We start from the raw sequence: 23,068 nt of genomic DNA on the forward strand, positions 1-23,068 counted from the left end.
TTCTTGAAGAGCGTTGAGATGTTGAACTATTGTCAGCTGGATCTCAGCCAGCTTTGCGATGGAATCCTGCTTAGCTTGCTGTGCTTGAAAGGTAACGATGACACTCAGCAAGTCCTTGAATCCCTTAACTTCATTGAGAAGCTGAGTTACATGGGAGAGCTGAGTTGTCTCAGTAATAGAAGACCCAGCAGCAGGTTGAGTGGTTTGATGAAGGTTTTTGATTAGTGTTTGCACCGAGTCGATGATTCTTTTACCAGACTCGGTGGCATGCAAGTAGCTAAGAGAGCCTTCATGAACTTGCCTGGTTTCCTCAGTTTGACCGGTTGGAAGAGGAGTCAGTGGAATCACATGGTCAGTGACTGGAAGTGTGTTTCCAATCTGCACTTGAGTCTCAGGTAAAGCTGGTTGATCGGCAGAAGTGTTGATTGGAGAAGAAGTAATCCGAATGCTGTCTGTGCTGACTGGAGCAGGAATGTCCTGAGTCAGCACAATGCTTGTTGTAACAGCATTGACGGGAATTGGCTCCATTTGGCTTGTAGAGTTTGCAGAAGCATTCAAGTCGGCGTGTTCCTTTGGTGAAGAAACAGAGGCTTACTTTTCAAGGGAAGCCGATGGAGTGGAAGATGGTTGTTTTCTGAAAATTTTTAGCTTGAGTTTAGAAGGGTCTTGGGTCGGCTTCTGGATAACAAAGTCAGGGACAGTTGGAGGAGGAGTGTCAATGACAGACTTCTAACTTGCCTTGATTAATCTTCTTCTTGGAGGAGGAGTGTCAGCTTGTATAGATTCTCCTGAGTAAGAGGGAGAAGTTTCCTCTTGATCAGCATTAAGCTGGTCAGCTTGTTCTTGTTCATTTCCAGCAGCTAACTCAGTGTTGGCATGCTCAGCATCAACATCGCTAGCTGTCTCCTCGGTGTCCTCAGCGTCATCCTGACCGCCTTCTTCTTGTTCTTCATCTTCTTCACTATCGCCATCTAAATCTTCCTTAACTTGTACAATGAACTGATCGTCCAAATGCACATCATCTTCTTGATGCTCAGTTACAGTTCCTAGACACTGTGTGTAGTGAGAATCACCAGGAACAATGACGTCAGTAGGAATAGCATCAATAGGAGTCAGTGTAGAAGACTTTTGCTTCTTTTGAGGATGCTCATCAGCATTTGTTCTTTCCTCAATTTCAGGCTCATCTTGCCTGCTCCTTTTCTCAGCTGACTTAGGTCTCTCCTGACCTGGTTCAGTAGCTGACTTCGACTTCTTGGCCTGAGGCTCAGCTTTCTTTGAAGGAGTCACAACAGCTTTCCTCTTGCGGGCAGTTGGAGCCTTTGTCCTTTGGCTTTGCTTTGGAGCTGTTTCCTCAGCTTGTTGTTCAGCAGCAGCTTTTCCTTTCTTTAATGGCTGATTGAACTTCAAAGCCCTCAGCGAAGCCGCGGTTATCTCAGATCCTCTAGCCTTAGTTTCCTCAGATAGATCAATTTGATGATCTAAGAGGATTCTGGTGATGAGTGATCCTAGCCTGAGCGTTCCAGTGCTCCTTTGGAAGCCAGCAATAAAAAATACTGGTATATTGATCGGCTTGTACGTCAGCATATGCCATATGAAGCATTGCTCAAAATTCGTTGCTGAGGTGGTGCAGTTGATCTTGGGATAAATGAAGAAGGTCAGTAGATAGTGAGCCATCTTTTGGTGCTGACCCATTGAGGTACTTGAGACTTCTCCAGAGTGGCCAGCGGGCTTACAGAAGGTGGTATCGTACCCAGTACCTTCATGATCTCCAGATCGCCTCAGTTTTGTTCCCTCATTCTTTAACTTCAGCAAGTTAGCGAGATAAGTAGGGTTTATGAAAATGGTCTTTTCCTTTACCACAGTTACCAGATAGTCCTGGTTATCATCAGCAACTCGGAGATTGTGGTAGAACTCCCTTACTAGGTCAGGATAGGTGTGATCCCTAATGGAGAACAGCTCGGTCCATCCATTTTGCGATATCCATTCGCAGAAGGGTTGCTCGGATGTCACGAAGGTCTCAGAAACCCATCGTGAAAAGTCTACTTTCCATTCGCTAATGTCTTCAAATACCTTGGTATAGGTTCTGGCCTTAGTCGGCTTACCCTTAGTTGAGGTAGCTTGGCCAGCTTTGCCTTTGCTCGGCGTAGTGACCTTGGTGGTTTCAGGCACAGTAGTTTGCCTTGAGGGTTCATCGGAGCTGGTCTTAGGGTGACCGGCACCGGAGATGTTGACGAAAACTCTAGTCATTGTTTCAGAAAAAGGATTGGGAAGCTTTGAGAGTCTTAGAGAGAGAGAGAGAATGCTTTGCCAGAGATTTCAATAAGTGTAAAGAAAATAAAAAATGGGGATTTACCCATTATTTATAGTGGTAAAGATTGGATCTTATCGAATCCATGTGTCAGTTTTGCCTTGGGATTGTCAACCGACAAAGATCCTGGCTTTTATGACACATTCGGTGCATACGTCATCCTAGGTGGCTATTCGCGTGCTTTTGCATTTAATGCAACGGATCTAACACTCAGCGTTTAGAATACTAAGCGTTTTATATTCTGAGTGGTCAGTAGTATATGAAAGGATGATTTCTCAGTTTGAGATTACTACTCGGTGTGCATATTTACTCAGTATTGATATGTTAAGTACTCAGCATGCATCTGCATAACTCATTCAACATAGTAATTCACTCAGTATAAATTTACATTTTAGAACATGAATTTACTGAAGAGGATTAAACATACCAATGGCTTCTCTCAGTATGCTGAACTGTTCACGAGCCAGTGGCTTTGTGAAGATATCTGCAAGCTGCTCATCCGTTGGGACATAGGTCAGCTTTATCTCACCCTTGAGTACATGGTCTCTAATGAAGTGATGTCTTATGCTAACATGCTTCATCCTGCTGTGTTGAATTGGGTTCTTTGATAGATCAATTGCACTTTTGTTGTCCCATTTGACCTCAATTGTCTTTGTTTGAACACCATAGTCTTCAAGCTGTTGCTTAATCCATAGGACTTGAGCAACACAGTGACCAGCAGCAATGTACTCAGCTTCAGTGGTAGACAAGGCTACTGACGCCTGCTTCTTGCTGAACCAGGATACAAGACAGCTTCCTAAGAAATGACATCCTCCAGAGGTTCTTTTCCGTTCTAGCTTGTCTCGACCATAGTCAGCATCAGTGTATCCAACGAGTGTAAAGCCATGAGTGTTGGGATACTATAAACCTGCGTTCACTGAGCTTTGCAAATATCTAAGGATTCGTTTTACAGCTATGTAATGAGATTCCTTAGGGTTAGATTGATATCTAGCACAATAGCATACTGAGAACTGAATGTCCGGTCTACTTGCTGTTAAGTAAAGTAGAGAGCCTATCATACCTCGATACAATTTGCTGTCTACCGACTTACCATTCTCGTCAACGCAGAGGACAGTATCAGTGCCCATAGGAGTGGATATTGGCTTGCAATTTTCAAGATCATATTCCTTCAATATCTCCTTGGCATATTTAGCTTGACTGATGAAGATGCCATTCTTTCCTTGTTTGATTTGAAGTCCAAGGAAGAAGTTGAGTTCTCCCATCATCGAAATTTCAAACTCAGTCTACATTTGCTTGCTAAATTCCTTGCACATTGACTCATTAGTAGCACCAAAAATAATATCATCAACGTATATTTGAGCCAGCAGGGTATCTTTACCCTTTCTCTTAATGAATAAGGTTGTATCAGCTTTGCCCCTGACATAGTTTCTAGTCAGCAGGAAACTGGTTAGCCTCTCATACCAAGCACGTGGTGCTTGCTTGAGGCCGTACAGAGCCTTTTTGAGTTTATAAACGTGGTTTGGGAATTTAGGATCCTCAAACCCTGGAGGTTGATTAACATAAACTTCCTCGTTTATAACTCCATTAAGGAATGCACTCTTAACATCCATTTGAAACAGTTTAAAGTTCATGTAAGATGCATATGCACATAAAATCCTAATAGCCTCTAGCCTTGCCACTGGGGCAAAGGTCTCACCGTAGTTAATACCTTCTTGCTGATTGTAGCCCTGAGCTACAAGCCTTGCTTTGTTCCTGACTACGTTTCCTTGCTCATCCAGCTTGTTGCGGAAGACCCATCTTGTTCCAATGGTCTTCTGACTCCTTGGATGTGGCACTAGCTCCCATACATCGTTTCTTCTGAATTGGTCAAGTTCCTCTTGCATTGCACTCATCCAGAATTCATCTTCCTCAACATCAGCGAAGTTCTTAGGTTCCTGAACTGAGACGAAGGCTACATTGCTGAGGTACCTCCTGAGTTGGTTTCTTGTCATCAGGGTATTCTCAGCGGCATCAAGGATTGCACTCTCTGAGTGTCCTCTTGGAATCCTTATCTCTTTGGGTAGATTAATGTCTTGTGCTGTCTGTGTTTCAACAATCTCTGCAGGTGAAGACTGGTCAATGAAAACAATATTTGGTTCACTTTTACCTTTGGTCAGCCCTTGAGGGAATGACTCAGCGGCTGTATCTTGATCAGCGGGTGCTGAGTGTGGATCATCCTCAGTCAGCGGCTGGTATCTTCCTGCAGGGTTAGTTTCGTCGAACTCAACATGTACTGACTCTTCTAAAACTTGAGTTCGTTTATTCAAAACTCTGTATGCTTTGCTGTTTGTTGAGTACCCTAAAAAGATAGCTTCATCAGCTTTTGAATCAAACTTAGCTAGGCTATCCTTAGTGTTTAAAATAAAACATTTACAGCCAAAGGCACGAAAGTATCCAATGTTGGGCTTTCGTCCTTTCCAAAGCTCATAGGGGGTTTTCTTTAGTATAGGTCTAACAAGAGCCCTATTAAGAATGTAGCACGCTGTGTTAACAGCTTCTCCCCAAAAGTACTTTGGAAGCCTATGCTCACTCAGCATTGTCCTGGCTATTTCAACCAAGGTTCTGTTCTTCCTTTCAACAACCCCATTTTGTTGAGGCGTTCTAGGAGCAGAAAAGTTATGGTCAATGCCGCTGGCTTCATAGAATTCAACAAACTGTTGGTTTTTGAATTCTCCACCATTATCACTTCGGATGTGAGCCAGTTTTAGGTCTTTATCATTTTCAAGTTTTCTAACCAAATTTGAAAATGTCTCAAAGGTCTCATCCTTGCTACTCAGCAAGATGACCCAAGTGAAGTGTACCGAGAGAAGTCATCTACAATGACCAAGGAAAATCTTCTTCCACCCAGACTCAGCGGCTGGACTGGACCGAAGAGATCCAAGTGTAGTAATTCTAACGGACGCTTAGTTGAGACAATGTTTTTGCTATGAAAAGATTGTTTGGTTTGTTTTCCATCTTGGCAAGCGTGGCATAATTGATCTTTTTCAAATCTAAGTTCAGGCAGTCCCTCAACCAATTGCTTTCTTGCTAATTTGGCCAGGAGGTCCATGCTTACATGGCCAAGTCTCCTGTGCCATAGCCAGGAATTTTCTTCCTTTGAAACTAAGCATACAGTTTTTGAAAACTTTTTCTCTAAGTCTAGCATAAAGACATTATCAATCCGAGGGGCAGTTAAAATTAACTCATTTGTTTTTCCCTCGTATATTTTACATCCAGTAGCATCAAATATAACTTTTCTCCCATTGTCACATAGCTGAGCTACACTGAGTAAGTTATATTTGAGTCCGCTGACTAGGGAGACTGACTCAATAGTAGGATTACCTCCGATGGTTCCTGACCCTACTATCTTACCCTTTTTGTTGTCTCCAAAACTTACGCTTCCTCCTCATTTACGCTCAAATGTGATGAACTGAGTTTTATCACCAGTCATGTGCCTCGAGCATGCGCTGTCAATATACCACATCTTTGACTTCTCAGCACACCTCAGGCTTACCTGCATTGTAACTAGTTACCTTTAGGTACCCAATTCTTTTTGGGTCCTTGCTTGTTAGGTTCAACAGGTAATGCATCATATTTTATTTTATGGCGGCATACTTGGACAGTATGGCCATTCTTTCCACAGAAGTCACATCTGACCTTCCGTTTAGGATTTTTCACTGACTGGTCAGCACCCCAGTGCTGAGCGTGCCAGCACACCTTTGTGGTGTGTCCTTTCTTCCCACAGAAGTCACACTGGACATTCCGCTGGGGATTCCATCTCTGCTGACCAGTACTTCGGTACTGAGCATTCAGAGGAATATTTGTTTTGTTTTGAACCTTTAGTTGGTTCTGGATATTTGTGACGTCCTTTCTCAGTTTCTTTGAATCTGATTGGACTTCAGTGACAGACTTATGTATGATTTCCATGTTATCATGCAAAGTTGAGTTTTCCTGAAGAAGGAATCTGAGGTCACTTAACTTGACCTCTTCAACCTCGTCACAGCGCCTGCTGAGTGCTCTAATTTTCTTATTACTCTTTTTGACAAGTGTATAGAGGTCACTCAGGGCATTACCCATTTCGTTTCTGAGCTGGGAAAGTGATATTACCTCATTTGATTGCTCCTCATCATCAGATGCAATGGAGGGGTCAGCATGCTCAGAGACGCACGGCTCAGCAAGTTCGTCAGCCATGAAGCATATCTTTGCTGACTCGGTGGCCTCAGCTTCTGTTGATGAAGACTCATCACTGTCGCTCCATGTTGCCACCATTGCCTTTTTCCGTTCTTCTTTTCTTTCCTCAGCGTAGGGCAGCTTGACTTGATATGGCCAGTTTGATGACATTCAAAGCATGTAATGGGCTTTGAGTTGTCCTTCTTGTATTTGCTGTCGCTGGACTTAGCTTTATACTTATCAAACTTTCTGTAAGGCTTCTTAGAATATTTGTCATTCTTTCTGAACAGCCTTTTCATCTTCCTTGTGAACATAGTCATCTCCTCATCATCTGTTGAGCTCCCATCAGTGGAGTCAGCTTTCATGACAAGAGATTTTTGCTTCTTGTCTTCAGACTTTTCCTTCACCTCGAAATTCTTCATCGAGATCTCATGGGTCAGTAGCGAGCCGATGAGCTCATCATATTTGTAGGTGGTTAAGTCATGAGCTTTCTCAACAGCGGTCTTCTTCGCTTGCCAGTCTTTGGGAAGGCTCCTGAGTATTTTCTTGACTTGTTCTTCCTCAGTGAAGATCTTCCCAAGTCTCTTGAGCTCATTGATGATGTTGGTAAACCTTGCGTTCATGTCAGATATTCCCTCATCATTGTTCATTTCGAACAGCTCGTACAGTCTCATCTGCTGGTTCACCTTGGACTCCTTTACTTTATTGGTTCCTTCGTAGGTGACCTTCAGCTTCTTCCAGATCTCTTGCGCCGACTCACAACCTGAGATTTTATTATATTCTGCAGCATCGAGCGCACAGTGAATCATGTTTATAGCCGAAGCATGATTTTGTAGCTTCTTGAGATCATCCTCTATCCATTTGGCCTGAGCTTTAACAACTGTTTGGCCAGCCACAACTTCGACAGGTACAAATGGACCTTGGACTATGGATAGCCAGGCACTCATATTTGTAGCCTGAATGAAATTTTTCATCCTATTCTTCCAGAAGGTGTAGTTAGACCCGAAGAATAGGGGAGGCCGAGTAATGGACAGCCCCTCATGTAAGATCTGAGTTGTTTGGTTTCCTGGGAGAAACCGAGTGCTGTTTTCGCCCATAGTGGGGATCAGCTCAAGGTGGTTAAACCTTTTACAGTGAGCTTTTAAGCTCTGATACCACTTGTTGGTCCCTTATAACGTTACAAGTATAGTTCCAAGGGGGGGTTAGGAACTATTTAAAAAATTTAAGTTAGGGCAGACTTCTTTTTCGTGAGAAAAAGGTTTGGACAGCGACGCTGAGTGAATAGCAAGATACTGGCTTAGTCAACTAGTGACTAGGTCAGTTTTCTTTACTTGAGTCAGGAGATAGCACTTAGAGTCTATTCCTGAGCTCAGATATTCAATGCGCACAACTCAGCTTGACCTCTTTACTTGGTCAGTTTTTGTTTAAGCAAGCAATAAATATATGAAGGAGTTAAAGGTTAGAAATATGTTACTCAGCATATTTATCCAGGTTCGGCCTCCAAGCCTACGTCCTGTCCCCGGAACACGTTGCGAGATTTCGAATTCTCTACTGAGCTCTTTAACGGTAGAGCATCAAACCTTTTACAATCTTAGCAACTGAGTATAACAAGAGTACCTTCATCTATACCTCTACTCAATCCTAATCTCTCGCTGAGTACTATAACCGAGTACTCAGCCTCTCCTTTCTAATCTCTAGAAATGATAAGTGTTTGTCCTAAACAATGATTGCTAAGACACCTTAGATGATTGAATAATCACTCTAGACTTTTACACAAAAGATATGAAATTTAGTGTAAGATTGCTTTGCTTTTTCTTGCAGAACTTTGCGTAGAAATTTGGTCAGCGTAATGGCTTGATCAAGTTCTGTGTTGAATGAAGCAACTGAAGGGCTCTATTTATAGAGACGTCTGAGGTGTCGGTCATTTCGAATTTCGAAATAACCGTTGGAGGGAAACGGCTTCCTGTCGTTGTCATCCTGTCTTGCTCAGAACTCTCGGCCAATCAGATTTGAGTATCTTCTGTCCTCGGTCAGCTTTTGGTTAGCTCGATAGAATGTCTCTCCATTTATGGTAATGTCAACTAGACAGCATTCTGTGTCTGCTGAACTTTACCCAAAGTGGAAACACTTTGTCTGGAAGTTGTTCTTAGCCAGCTGTTGTCTTGTACTCTTTGTCGAATCAACTCAGCAGCTTCGTCCCGAAGTTGTTCCACGAAGGTCTTCTAGATCCTTCTTCCGCTGAGTTGCATTTTGTTCATAACGACAACGTTTTGACATACGCGGGCCGAGTTGCCTTAAACTGTTTGACTTGGGCTTTGACTTCCATATTGGGCTTTGGGCCTTTTAATCTTTGTGTCTTATAAACAATTTAACTCAACATTGAACAAACACATTAGTAGAATAAATCAAAGCATTTAAACTTAGTGTGTTTAGAATATTTTTAATTGTACTTAAACAATTTTGTCAAATCAAAATTATGTGGAAAGGTGTTTCAACAATGTAAGCATGGACCTTCTTGCCAAATTAGCTAGAAAGCAACTAGTTGAGGGATTGCCCAAACTTAAATTTGAAAAAGATCAATTGTGTAATGCTTGTCAGCAAGGTAAACAAACTAAGAAGTCATTTCAAAGTAAAAATATTGTCTCAACCAAGAGACCATTGGAATTACTACACTTGGATCTTGATAACAACCCAAATTATTCTTAAATAAGGAATAAGGGAAAATTAATAGAAATAATGGCAAACCATTATTCCTTCTAAAAGAGATATTTATGCATGATTAATATGGAATTAATGACAATTATTGCAGGATTAATGCAAGGGTGAATATATAAATAATGAAGAAAAGGAAGGAGTTTCTAGCATTATGCCACATCACGTGGACCATGGCGAGATACGCCATAACGAGATATGCCCGATGAGAGCGAGTAGTGGAGACCCGCCATAGCTCTCAAGGAGAGCGTACATACGCATTGACGGATCAAAGAATACGAAAAGGCGTCTTTATTACCATCCATGAATGGGAATAAATACAATTAAATGGCAATTAATAGCCATTAAAGGGGAATAAAGACTTGACTGTTCGAATACCTCAACTCTGAGGGTTTCGATGCTAAATGCTGGGATTAATGGAGAATTGATAGCAATTAAAGATGAGTAATAACATGACTCTTCACCTGCTTCCCCATTAATGCTGAAGGTTACAGAAACCTATATAAATACCCCAGCTTCATAGGATCAAAGGTACACTTACCGATTCTCTACTTTTGTGCTTACAGTTTATTCTCAGAAATATTACTGACTTTGGCATCGGAGTGTCCCTGGCCGATCCCAACGGCGCCTCACAGGGAAGTGCTCCGATCAAGGATTTTTTCCCAAGTTATCAATTGGTGCGGTGAGCGTGGAACTCTAACAAACAGAAGATCACAAAATATTGATTGTATAGAGTTTCACAAAGAACAAAACAATGGAGTCAACGGAATAGAAATCACAATCTCAAACCTTGGCTCAATCAGTACAACAAATCTATCCAAAGATACAGTTCTCCATATATTGGTGGGAAAGAGTTTTCTACATTAAATGTGGAACTTTATGATGAAAAAGATAAGTTTCCTCCCCTTTCTTATTCAATTTTTAATTAAAGAAAATTGAGATCCCTCACTCTTATAAAGTGCTATGAATATCATTACATGTTATTATGATAAATCTAATAAATTGTGAAAGATAAAGTAATAGACACAAATCTTTCATTAAATCTTGCATGCTCAATATGCCTTATATTTTTATGCATGACGAGTATAATATGTCATTATCATTGAATTAGTACAAGATGCATGTATAAGATCTGTAATCTTGGAATTTTATAAAAAATTCATCCATTCAAGGTGATTTTATCACTTAACATTAAGATATCATAAAAGGCTCGTGTAATTACAGATAATTTAGGTCTGACCAGTCTTTTGGATGAACATGCATACAACTATTAGAAGAAATTACAAAAAATCATATTTGGTTTTTCTTGTACAATTCACCATCTATGTATGGCTTTTCTCATATATAGTACTTTTAATATCAGAAATTCATATTTTTGAATATTGTTTTGTCAAACAGTTATTTCATTCCCTTTTTTACAAGGATGTGTTTATTCATAATAAAAACTGTTTATCTGACATTGTTAGAATTTCTTTTACCAACGTAAGAGACTTGAACATATTGAATATATTTGTGATTATCATGTAATTGTCTCTAATTATTAAGGCCATTATGGACTGATGAATTACCAAATTAGATAAACGAAACTTTCATACCCTGAGCTAACTACAAAATAGTACAAGTGTCAGTTTTGGATCAGAACATTAATTTATGTAAGATTCTTAGGATATACATGATAATTCCTTAGAGATTGTTTGGATGATGGTATATGAAGGTATGTGAGGATGAATTTTGGATAATTTTCCATACACCCCGAATTGGAGAGAATCATGGTACATGTACTTTTTCTTCCAAAATTACCCTTTGTATTTATTTTATTTATACAAATGAAATGATATAAGAGTAATTTCATATATAACTACATTATTAAACCATCACTTACCTTACTTTAATTATATTTCATCCAAACGAGGCATTAATGATCTCTGAATGCCATTAATGCATGGATGCACAATATTGATTGCAAGTAAATAGCAACTATGTAAGATATCTTTCCCAATATAGAATGTCATAACTTTTATGATGTTTAAAATAAATATGCTATCTTGGATATTAATGTGCATTGAAATACAAAAGGACACTGTTCTTAAACCATTTTCATTATGGTTATTTATTAAGAATTCATTATGATATTTATGTGCAGTAGTAATCTTTATGGTTATGACCGTTATATGTGGTATTATTAACACAATCATGAATAAAATTCTATTATGAATTTGTTTGACATATAATATTTACTCGGTTTTATCCTTTGACTAAGTTCATTCTAGAGTCAAGGACCAACGTAAAGGAATTACTAAATTGATTCCAAGATGAACTAAGAATTCCATAAAGAGACATTGCATCGTACATGATATTTTCCAACAAAGGTCAATGCAAATAGTCTTTCACTATGAAGTCAGTTCCATGGATCAAGCCATTGATCCCCAAGGTAAATGAATATAGCTTTTATTCCTTACCACAATCTTTTAATAATGGACAGGATATGCCCCACTTCTGGAGTTCTTTCAGTACTAACCCACAAGTACAAGGGAATTGCTAATACTGCAACCAGTGCCAAACACTGGCATGAAAAATAAAGCTCAATCCAGAGAAGTGTATATTCGAAGTCACTTCAGAAAAATTCCTTGACTACATCATTAGCCAAAAAGGAGTTAGAGCAAATCCAGATAAAGTAAAAGCACTACGAGGCAAATTGCAAAAAGAGCGCCTAAATAAAAGCCCTACGAGGAGAAAGGTGAAAAGAGCGCCTAAATGAAAGCCCCACAAAGGGTGAGAAAGATCCAGAGGTTGAACGGGCGGATCATCGTATTAGGAAGATTGTCAACAAGCATTTCAAGGTACAAAACAATTCCTAGCAGAACCACCCTTGATGAGCAGACCAATTTGAAGGGGAGACCTACATTTGTATCTATCTGTCATGGATAAAGCTATGTGCACCGTGGTTATTCAAGAAGAAGAAGGTCAACAGTTCCCCATCTATTATGTTAGCAAAATGTTGAAGGATGCGGAGACAAGATATTCGAAGCTAGATAAAATGGCTCCAGCGGTTGTGACAATATCCATCCGCGTCAAACCGTAGTTCCAAACATAATCTCAACATGATCAAGATCAAGATCAAGAGCTGGCTTCACCACCACGATTCAACATTGAACACACGGATGATGAGATTGAAAGGCGAGTGTATGCTGCTATAGATAGACAAGAGAACAATGCGGAAAGATACACCATCCAGTTAACAGGAATTCGCCATTCACAGTGCGGATCCTAGGGTACGAGGCGGACAGAATGTTTAAAGCTTCCAACTTGCCACAATACAAAGGAGAAGATTTAGTATAAACGGGACATTACATATCCCCGAACCCAAAGGAGGGGAGCATGTAACCGTTGGAAGGAATGCCAATACGTATTACAAGTTCCATAGAAGAAATGGCCACCAAATTTTGAAGCTTGCTGGGAGCTGGAAAACTAGATAGATTTGTCCAGAATAACAAATAACAAGACGACAAGCAGAAGATAGATCCCATAAAGAAATTCAAAAGTGTCATTAATGTCATAGCAGATGGACCAGTGTATCAGCCACCCGTGAAAAAAGCAAAAATATCCACTCTGGATAAAACATCCCTCAATTGCCCCTTTTGCAGAATCAAGTCCAAAAATCTCTCCATATACAGATGCGTTGACGATTGAAGGATGGAAGATGAAATGAAGCGAGTCATGGTAGATACGGGCAGTTCTTGCAATGTCATCACCAGAGGTGCATTCACCAAACTAAAGGTCGATCCGATCCAAATAGAAACCACCATTATTGACATCATGGGAGTGACAGGTCACACTATCCGAACCAAGGGCCAGGTAACTTTAGAATGCAAGCTGGCGGATGATGATCAAGCATGGATTGGTGATCTGGAGTTCTCTATTAAGGATGGACAATTAGCTTATAACATCATTCTTGGGCAGCCATTCATCTCAGAGGTTGCAGCCCTAATTTCCATCCGCCGTCTGGCAATGTACATTCCCACCAGCAAAGGAGGAATAATGATTAGCGGGAACCAAAAGGTGGCTCAAGAGACCTACTCGGCGTCGCTATCGATCCGCCCACAATTCAAAGATGACCAAGGTGAGGAAGATGAACTTGTCACTACAACTTTGGGCGACACGGAAATGTTCCTTATTGCTGATGGAAAGCGGGTGCAGATCGCCAAAGGATTAAAACCTGAGATCAAGGAGGATGTTACGAAAGTTCTCATTGAGTCTGAAAGCGTGTTTGCATGGAAGAATGAGATCCTCACATGAGTAAGCCCAGATGTGATTACTCATAAGTTAAACATCATGGAAGATGCAAATGCAGTTGCTCAGCAAAGACGGAACCATGGGTCTAAAAATCAGTATTTTTACGTATTCTTATATGTGCATTAAACTGTTATAGTATCCTATATTTTATAATTTATTCTTTCTTGCCATATTTCTTATATTCATTTGCCTAGTTTTGTTCTATATCTTTCCAAATTCTATAGAAGAAGAAATAGCAAAGCTGAACAGGCAGATGTAATAAAAAAAGGTGATATACGCCCAATGGCTGGCGAATGAAAAGTTCCACAGGCGGATCAATTACCTCAAAGATATGACAATTGATCCCCACCAAGGGCGGGTCCCCTTTCCACAAAGATAAGAAACACAGACCCTCAAGAGCTTTCAAATGAGCTCAACTCTCTCCTCAAAGACAGGAAAAATATTGGTCACCATCAAAAGCGGGTTAAAATTATCTCAAACATGAGAAAATTACACCCTAAACTTTCTCCTCAAAGATAGGAGAACAATAATCTCAGCGGCGGATCGATCTACCTCAAAGATAGGAAACGATTGATCGCCGTCAGGGACGGGATAAAAATTTCTCAAACGTGAGATCTTTACACCCTCAAGTATTCTTCTCAAAAGGAGAGTATTAAGACCCCCTGGCAGATCGATTTACCTCAAAGATAGGAAACAATCGATCACCTGGGGCAGCTTAACTTCCTCACCAGGAATAAAAGCTTCTAGCCTTCAAAAAGGCTCATACTCCGAGGTATGGCTGGCCACCTACCTTGAACAAACCAAACAAATCCTAAACCAGATTCTAGAAAATTACTTGCTAAAAGATATAATGCATAAGTAAAAATAGTTCTGGAAAGAAAAGGGTTCATCCAAACAATGAAGCCTCGTCTTCATCCAAATAATGAAGCCTCGTCTTCATCTCCAAATAATGAAGCCTCGTCTTCATCCAAATATTCTTCTTCATCCAAGTAATGAAGCCTCGTCTTCATCCAAATAATGAAGCCTCATCTTCATCTCCAAATAATGAAGCCTCGTCTTCATCCAAGTAATGAAGCCTCTTCTTCATCTCCAAATAATGAAGCCTCGTCTTCATCAAAGTAATAAATCCTCATCTTCATCATAGAAATAACGAAGTCTCGCCTTCGCAAATGCAAAGTAAAACACTTTGGAAAATGAGTAAAGGCTAAAAAAGCAAATGCCTAGAGTGTCAAAACCCCCCACAAAATGCACAAAAGTCCCTAAATGGATGATCATTCTTACTGATCCCTAAGGGCGGGTCATTCTCCTCAATATGGCAGAACTGAAGAAAAGAAGTCCCTAAGGCGAATCATAATCCTATGCGGTAGGAACAAATGGTCCCATAAAGGGCGGGTGATTTCCTTTCTAAAAGAAATATAGCTCTCAAAAAGCCCCTAGAGGCTAACAATGGATACGGTTGGCCACCTATCCACGAAGAAGAAAAAATCCCTAAAAGTGCATCATATCTATATATGATCCCATCTAGGGCGGGTCCACTTTCCTTAAAGATAGGACAAAGTGATCCCCCATCTAGGGCGGGTCCACTTTCCTCCAATATAGAAAAATAAAACACCATTTAGACAACCCTAAAGAGCTTTTTATACCTTTAGGGGGGGCTTCTGATAACAACCCAAATTATTCTTAAATAAGGAATAAGGGAAAATTAATAGAAATAATGGCAAACCATTATTCCTTCTAAAAGAGATATTTATGCATGATTAATATGGAATTAATGACAATTATTGCAGGATTAATGCAGGGGTGAATATATAAATAATGAAGAAAAGGAAGGAGTTTCTAGCATTATGCCACATCACGTGGACCATGGCGAGATACGCCATAACGAGATATGCCCAATGAGAGCGAGTAGTGGAGACCCGCCATAGCTCTCAAAGAGAGCGTACATACGCCTTGACGGATCAAAGAATACGAAAAAGCGTCTTTATTACCATCCATGAATGGGAATAAATACAATTAAATGGCAATTAATAGCCATTAAAGGGGAATAAAGACTTGACTGTTCGAATACCTCAACTCTGAGGGTTTCGATGCTAAATGCTGGGATTAATGGAGAATTGATAGCAATTAAAGATGAGTAATAACATGACTCTTCACCTGCTTCCCCATTAATGCTGAAGGTTACAGAAACCTATATAAATACCCCAGCTTCCTAGGATCAAAGGTACACTTACTGATTCTCTACTTTTGTGCTTACAGTTTATTCTCAGAAATATTACTGACTTTGGCATCGGAGTGTCCCCGGCCGATCCCAACGGCGCCTCACAGGGAAGTGCTCCGATCAAGGATTTTTTCCCAAGTTATCAGATCTTTTCGGACCTGTCCAGCCACTCAGCTTGGGAGGTAAGCAATTTTCCTTAGTCATTGTAGACGATTTCTCTCGGTACACTTGGATCATCTTGCTGAGTAGCAAGGATGAAACATTTGAGATGTTCACAACATTGATTAAGAAACTTGAAAATGACAAAGACCTAAAAGTAGCTCATATTAGAAGTGACAATGGTGGAGAATTCAAAAACCAACAGTTTGATAAATTCTGTGAAGCCAGTGGTATTGACCACAATTTCTCTGCTCCTAGAACACCTCAACAAAATGGGGTTGTTGAAAGGAAGAACAGAACAATTGTCGAAATAGCTACGACAATGCTGAGTGAAAATAGGCTTCCAAAGTATTTCTGGGGTGAAGCTGTCCACACAGCATGCTACATTCTCAATAGGGCTTTAGTTAGACCTATTCTTAAGAGAACCCCATATGAACTTTGGAAAGGACGAAAGCCCAACATTGGCTACTTTCGTGCTTTTGGGTGTAAATGTTTTATACTCAACACAAAAGATAATCTTGCAAAATTTGATGCTAAAGCTGACGAAGCGATCTTTTTAGGTACTCAACTAACAGCAAAGCATATATGGTGTATAATAAACGAACTCAGGTTGTAGAAGAGTCTGTCCATATTGAGTTCGATGAAGCTGACCCTGTAGGAAAGTCAACTCAGCTCAATGAAGATGAACCAAGCTCAGCTTCCGCTGATCAAAATGGAGCCTCTGAGTCATCAATACAAGGGCTGACCAAAGGTAAGCAAGAAATTGAAATAACCTTTGCTGACCAATCTATTCCTGCAGAGATTGTAGAAACACCTGTTCCAAACAACTCAACATTGCCCAAAGAAATAAAAATCCCAAGAGGACATTCGGAGAAGTCCATTCTTGATGCTGCTGACAACAAGCTGATGACAAGAGATCAGCTTAGGAAGTATCTCAGCAATGTTGCATTCGTCTCAATACATGAGCCAAAGAATTTCACTGATGCTGAACACAATGAATATTGGATCAACGCTATGCAAGAAGAGCTTGATCAATTCACAAGAAATGAGGTATGGGATTTAGTACCTAAACCTAGGAATCAAAAGACCATAGGAACTAAGTGGGTCTTTAGAAATAAATTAGATGAGCTAGGCAACGTAGTCAGAAATAAAGCCCGACTTGTAGCCCAAGGCTATAGCCAGCAAGAGGGCATCGACTACGGTGAGACCTTTGCACCCGTTGCTAGGTTAGAGGCTATACGTATACTGTGTGCATATGCTAGCTATATGAATTTTAAGTTATATCAAATGGATGTTAAAAGTGCTTTTCTTAATGGCTTTATAAACAAAGAGGTATATGTTAGTCAGCCTCCAGGGCTTGAAGATCCAAAATTTCCAAACCATGTTTATAAACTCAAGAAGGCCTTATATGGCCTAAAGCAAGCACCACGTGCTTGGTATGAGAGGTTGACCAACTTCCTGCTGACCAGGAATTATGTCAGAGGCAAAGCTGACACAACCTTGTTCATCAAGAAAAAGGGTAAACATACCCTGCTGGCACAAATTTACGTAGACGATATAATCTTTGGTGCCACTGACGAATCTTTGTGCAAAGAGTTTAGTAAATAGATGCAAACTGAGTTCGAGATGTCTATGATGGGAGAACTCAACTTCTTTCTTGGACTTCAAATCAAGCAAGGTAAGAACGGCATCTTCATTAGTCAGTCCAAATACGCCAAAGAAATGCTAAAGAAATTCGAAATGGAAGATTGTAAACCCATATCAACCCCAATGGGTACTAATATTGTCCTATGCAAAGATGAGAAAGGTAAATCTGTAGATAGCAAGCTATATCGAGGTATGATTGGCTCTCTACTTTACCTTACCGCTAGTAGACCTGTTATTCAATACTCAGTATGTTATTGTGCAAGATATCAAACTGACCCCAGGGAATCTCACCTCATAGCTGTAAAAAGAATCTTTAGATATTTGCAGAGCTCAGTTAATGCAGGTTTATGGTATCCAACCTCAAATGACTTCACACTCATTGGATACACTGATGCTAACTATGGACGAGATAAGCTAGAGCGTAAAAGTACCTCGTGAGGATGTCACTTCCTTGGAAGCTGTGTAGTATCTTGGTTCAGCAAGAAGCAGTCATCAGTTGCCCTGTCTACAACTGAAGCTGAGTACGTAGCTGCTGGAAGCTGTGTTGCACAAGTCCTATGGATTAAGCAACAGCTTGAGGATTATGGAGTCAAAACAGAAACAATTGAAGTCAAATGTGACAATAAAAGCGCCATTGACCTATCTAAAAATCCAATCCAACACAACAGGATGAAGCATGTCAGCATAAGGCATCACTTCATTAGAGATCATGCACTCAAGGGTGAGATCAAGCTGACCTACGTTCCAACAGATGAACAGCTTGCGGATATTTTCACCAAGCCTTTGGCTCGTGAACAATTCAACATACTAAGGGAAGCTATCAGTATGTCTAATCCTCTTCAATAATACTATGTGCTTAATTGAATGTTGAATAATTACCATGCTGAGTGATTTGTGATAAATTAGTAACTAGTGCATGCTGAGTTAAAAATGACATGAAATCACCCTATGCTGAGTAGACATACATGCTGAGTGATTATCCTAAGCTGAGTTACTAAGTCCACAAACAACTATCCTACACAAAACTGACTACTCAAAGTTCCAAAACGTTTGATATTCCATATGCTGAGTAAAGTTTCGTTGTGTAATTAATGCTAGCACGCGTATTGAATAGCCACCTAGGATGACGTAAGCATAATTATTGGAAAGATACATACGCCGTATGTGTCATAAATGTCAGAATAAATGTCGATTCATGATCTCGAGGAAAAACGGCCAATTCAACGAATCAGATCTCCTCGGTAACAATATAAATAGTGGAAAAGTTCCCATTTCCTACTCTTTACGCTCAAAAATCTCTGGCATTCTATTTCTAACTCTCAAAAATCCCAGATCCTGAAAAATAAACTCTTAAGAAAATGTCAGACTCCCAAAACCTCTTCGGAGCTGATTACTATCAAAATCACTCCGATGAAAATCCTTTATCTTCTACTCAGGAAGAGTATGAAGAAACATCAACAGAATCCAAAGAAGGTGGTCAGCCTGACCAAACTCAGGACAACACCATCGCCAAAAACCCCAAAGCTGACCAAGCTGGCTCGTCGAAGGAGACTCAGAAGGAGAAAGGCAAGAAACCCAGAACCTACTCACTAGTATACAACCACGTTAAAGGGGACAAGATTGATCATTCACGTTGGTTCTCAAAAGGGTTTGTTGAAGCAGAGAAACCCTTCTGCGAATGGATATCTAAGAACGGCTGGGAAGGACTATTCTCCATTCGTGAGGCAACTTATCCTGAACTGGTAAAGGAGTTCTACACCAACCTGAAAGTAGCCAACGATAATAGGGATTACTTGGTCACTGAGGTGCAGGGAAAGAAGATTTTCATCAATCCTCCCTATCTGGCTAAGTTGCTGAAGCCGAAAAACGAAGGAACAGAACTTCGAACCACAAACGACCATGGTAAGATTAAATTCCCAGCTGAATTCTGTAGACCTCCTGGTTACGTAGGAGAAGTATCTAGTACTTGCATAGGTCGAGACCAAAAGATGGCCCATTACATCCTAACCAATTTTATCTTTCCAAAAATCAACTGCGCCTCCTCAGCAACGAATTTCGAACAGTGCTTCATCTGGCACATGCTGACCTACCAGCCTCTGAACATGCCAGTCTTTCTTATTGGTGGATTTCTGCGAAGTTCTGGTATGCTTAGGTTAGGATCCCTCATCACCAAAATCCTCAAGGATTATCAAGTCAGTTTGGTTGAAGAGATCGAAGTCTGGGGAACTGAGATCACTGCTGGTATCCTGTTTGGCTTGGCTTTTGACCAACCAACAAAGTTGAAAAAGGGAAAGAAGGTAGCAGGTGAAGCTGAGGAAGACAAGGGTATGCTGACCAGGAAGGGAAAGCAAGTGAAAAAGGCTGATACTGACCGAAAAAGGAAAGCTCTGCAAACCTGTTCAAAAGATGTACTTGCTGTCCCAAAGAAGTTTAGAATTGTGTCAAGGTCAAAGCAAGTTGCTGCAGAGGAAGGTCAGGAAACACCTAAGTCAGCAGGCAAACTCAAAAGGCAAGCTGAGCCTGAAGAAGTGAGTCAAGATACTCCTGAGATGCCCCTGAAAAAGAAGAAGAAGTCCTCTGAACCCAAACCAATCGAAGCACTTCCTACTGACTTCGTCATACCTGACGACTCACACTTTGTAAGGAGTCAGGAGGATAATGTTGAAAAATCATCTACTGACCAAGGTGATGACCTTGAAAATCTTGGCGGTCAGTTTAATGATGATGCTGACGTAGAGAACGAAGTTGATGCTGAGCCAACTAATAAAGCTGATGCTGATCAGGTTGAGGACACTGATCAAGTTGGGGATGCTAATCCTGTATGTGATGCTGAGCAAGTTAGGAACACTGAGCAGGTTGAAGAGGATGAGCAAAGTGAGGATATTGAGACAATTGCCGCTGATCCCTCTCCTCCAAAGAACCGTAAAAGAAGAAGACTCAAGAAAAAGGCTCAAAAGTTTTCTGTAGAGGATATCCTGGATGACTCTCCACTAGAAATCCAACTTGCTGCTCTGACCAATTTCTTCAACAAACCATGTCCTGAAAAGCCAAAGGAACAGCCAGTCTTTGTTCATCATGCTGAGGAACAAGCTGCTCCCAAAACTCCTGCCGAGCAAATACTTGATGATTCTGCTATTCCAGCTAAGGAACCTCCTACTCAGGCCAGTTCTCAACCGTTTGATCAGCTTCAGACTGATCCTGAGTTAGTGAATACTTCTGCTAATCATCCCCTTCCAAATCCTTCCACACAGCCTGAAAACCAGTCAGTTCCTGCTGGTAATCAAAATACAAGTCCAGTTGCTGACCCAGTTGGCAACTCCAACTCTGACCAGCCCCAAACCACTCCGGCCGCTGAGCAAAATCCTCCCACTTTCACCTACCTGAATGCAATTGCATCTGGGCGAGGAATCATTGCTTCACCTACTCTGCTCAATCCTTGCTTCAGGATCTGAATCAGACTCATACTGAAGCTGCTGGATCAAGTCATGCTGAGCCAAACCAAGTCTCATCTGTCACTCAGCTGTTAGCTGAAATCAAGGGACTGAAAGATCTTCTAAGTGTCGTAACAACTTTCCAAGCTCAGCAGTCCAAGCAAGAATCTGTTGAAAAGCTGGCAGAACTTCAACTAAAGATGGTGCAACACATGGATTCCCTTCAAGGGCAAATCAACAATCTTCCTGCTTCCCACTCAGCATATGCAACCTCTGCTGAGATTCATCAACTCTTCAGCCAGCTCAGTTCTGAACAGAAACGGACCAGTGAGTTAATCTCCTCCACCTCCCAATGTTCCATTGAACAAATAAGTGAAGCTGTCCGCATACTCAACCTGAATAAAGCAGAAATGGACACTGACCAACTGAAGACCAATGAGCTTTTGAGATACACCCAAGCTGTTTGGAAACATGTTAGGCACACTAACGGCCAACGTCAGTATTATGATGCAAACTTACTCAGGATGTTTCATAAATCTTTCGCCATGCTGACAGATTCTATGTCTTGGGTGAGCAAATCTCAGGAATATTTGCTGAATATGATCAGTATCGCCATTCGAATTCCAGGAACAACTATCGATGAAGGTGTAGCCATTTTTTATGGTCTTCGGGAGAGTATTTATCAGCTGAAAGAGTATTCCTCCAGACTGGCTCATGCTGTTCAAACCGATGCCTTTATTCCTCCTCCGCCTGATGGTGGCAAAACGGGGGAGAAAGCACAAGGTGATGGAACTCAGCCAAAGGCAGGAGAAACTTCAGGCAGTCAGCATAAGAGGAAAGACAAAGGCAAAGGGACAACTCAAGTCAATAGAAAATAGATTAGCCTTAAGAAGTTGACCTGTGTATTTTGTATGCTGACCATTTATATCATCTTAAGCATCTTTTCATTCACATTGTTTTTTCATAAGTAATGCTTATTGTTATACTATATGCTGATCTGTCTAAAATTGAACAAATAAATAAATTCAGATAAAAAATATACTCAGTACACATTAACTCTGATACATCCACACATAAACTCTTATGTATCAAACTGAGTAAACATTGAATTCTTCTGAAAGTTGACCCAGGCTCATCTGAATTAGATCTTAGAAGGTCTAGAATTGAACTAAGTCAGTATAAACAGGTCTTCCCTTATTACTCAATTAAATCCTAGAAGGTTTAGAGTTAAGTTAAGACAATATATGCAACCCTTACGGGGGAGTAACTTCAGAAGAATAAAAAGTTATTCAATCATGGGAATTTCAATACTGAGTTCCATAAATTAAATATTTTGCCAACATCAAAATAGGGGAGTTTGTTGAAACACCTTTCCACAAGATTTTGATTTGACAAAATCATTTAAGTTTAAACCATGATTAAGAGACAATTAAATTTAAGTGCTTTGATTTAATTGTACTAATCTGTTTGTTCAATATTGAGTATAAACATAAATGCAAAAGGAAATAAAATTAAGACAGGACAAAGTCAGCATGAGAACATAACACAAGCTGAGTGAAGAGCAACTCAGCACAAGAGAAGATAAGTCATCTTCAAAACAACAGCTTAAGAATGAAGCTGATCAAAGAAGCTAAGTGGAACGAAGCTCAGCATAAAAGAAGTCTGCTTCAGAAATAGATCTTGCAGAACAAAGCTGACCATGGAAGCTGAGTGAAAAAGAACTCAGTATGAGGATTGGTGACAATTAAAGACAATGACTATCGAAGTGAAGCTGAGTGATCTTCAGGACAGCATGAACGATCCGTTAGCTAAAAGACAAATCCGACAACTGTCTGCACCAATAATCGAAGCCTTGGAATTACGCAAAAGCCAAATTTCGAGATGCATGGGTCAACTGTTCGTTGCTATAAGACAAACTGCCACAAGAAGACAAAGCCTGTAGGAAGAAGACAAGCCTGACATCTGAAGAAATCAGAAGACAAGATTGGCCTGCACATCTGAAGCTGACCAGAAGATTGTCCCCCAAAAGAGCCGTTTTGGATTCAACGGACAAATCAAATTCAAATTATTTGATCCTCAAAATACAACTATAAAAGGACAAGTAATCCTCTT

The sequence above is a fragment of the Euphorbia lathyris genome, chromosome 1, assembly GCF_963576675.1.
Source record: "Euphorbia lathyris chromosome 1, ddEupLath1.1, whole genome shotgun sequence".
Lineage (NCBI taxonomy): Eukaryota > Viridiplantae > Streptophyta > Magnoliopsida > Malpighiales > Euphorbiaceae > Euphorbia > Euphorbia lathyris.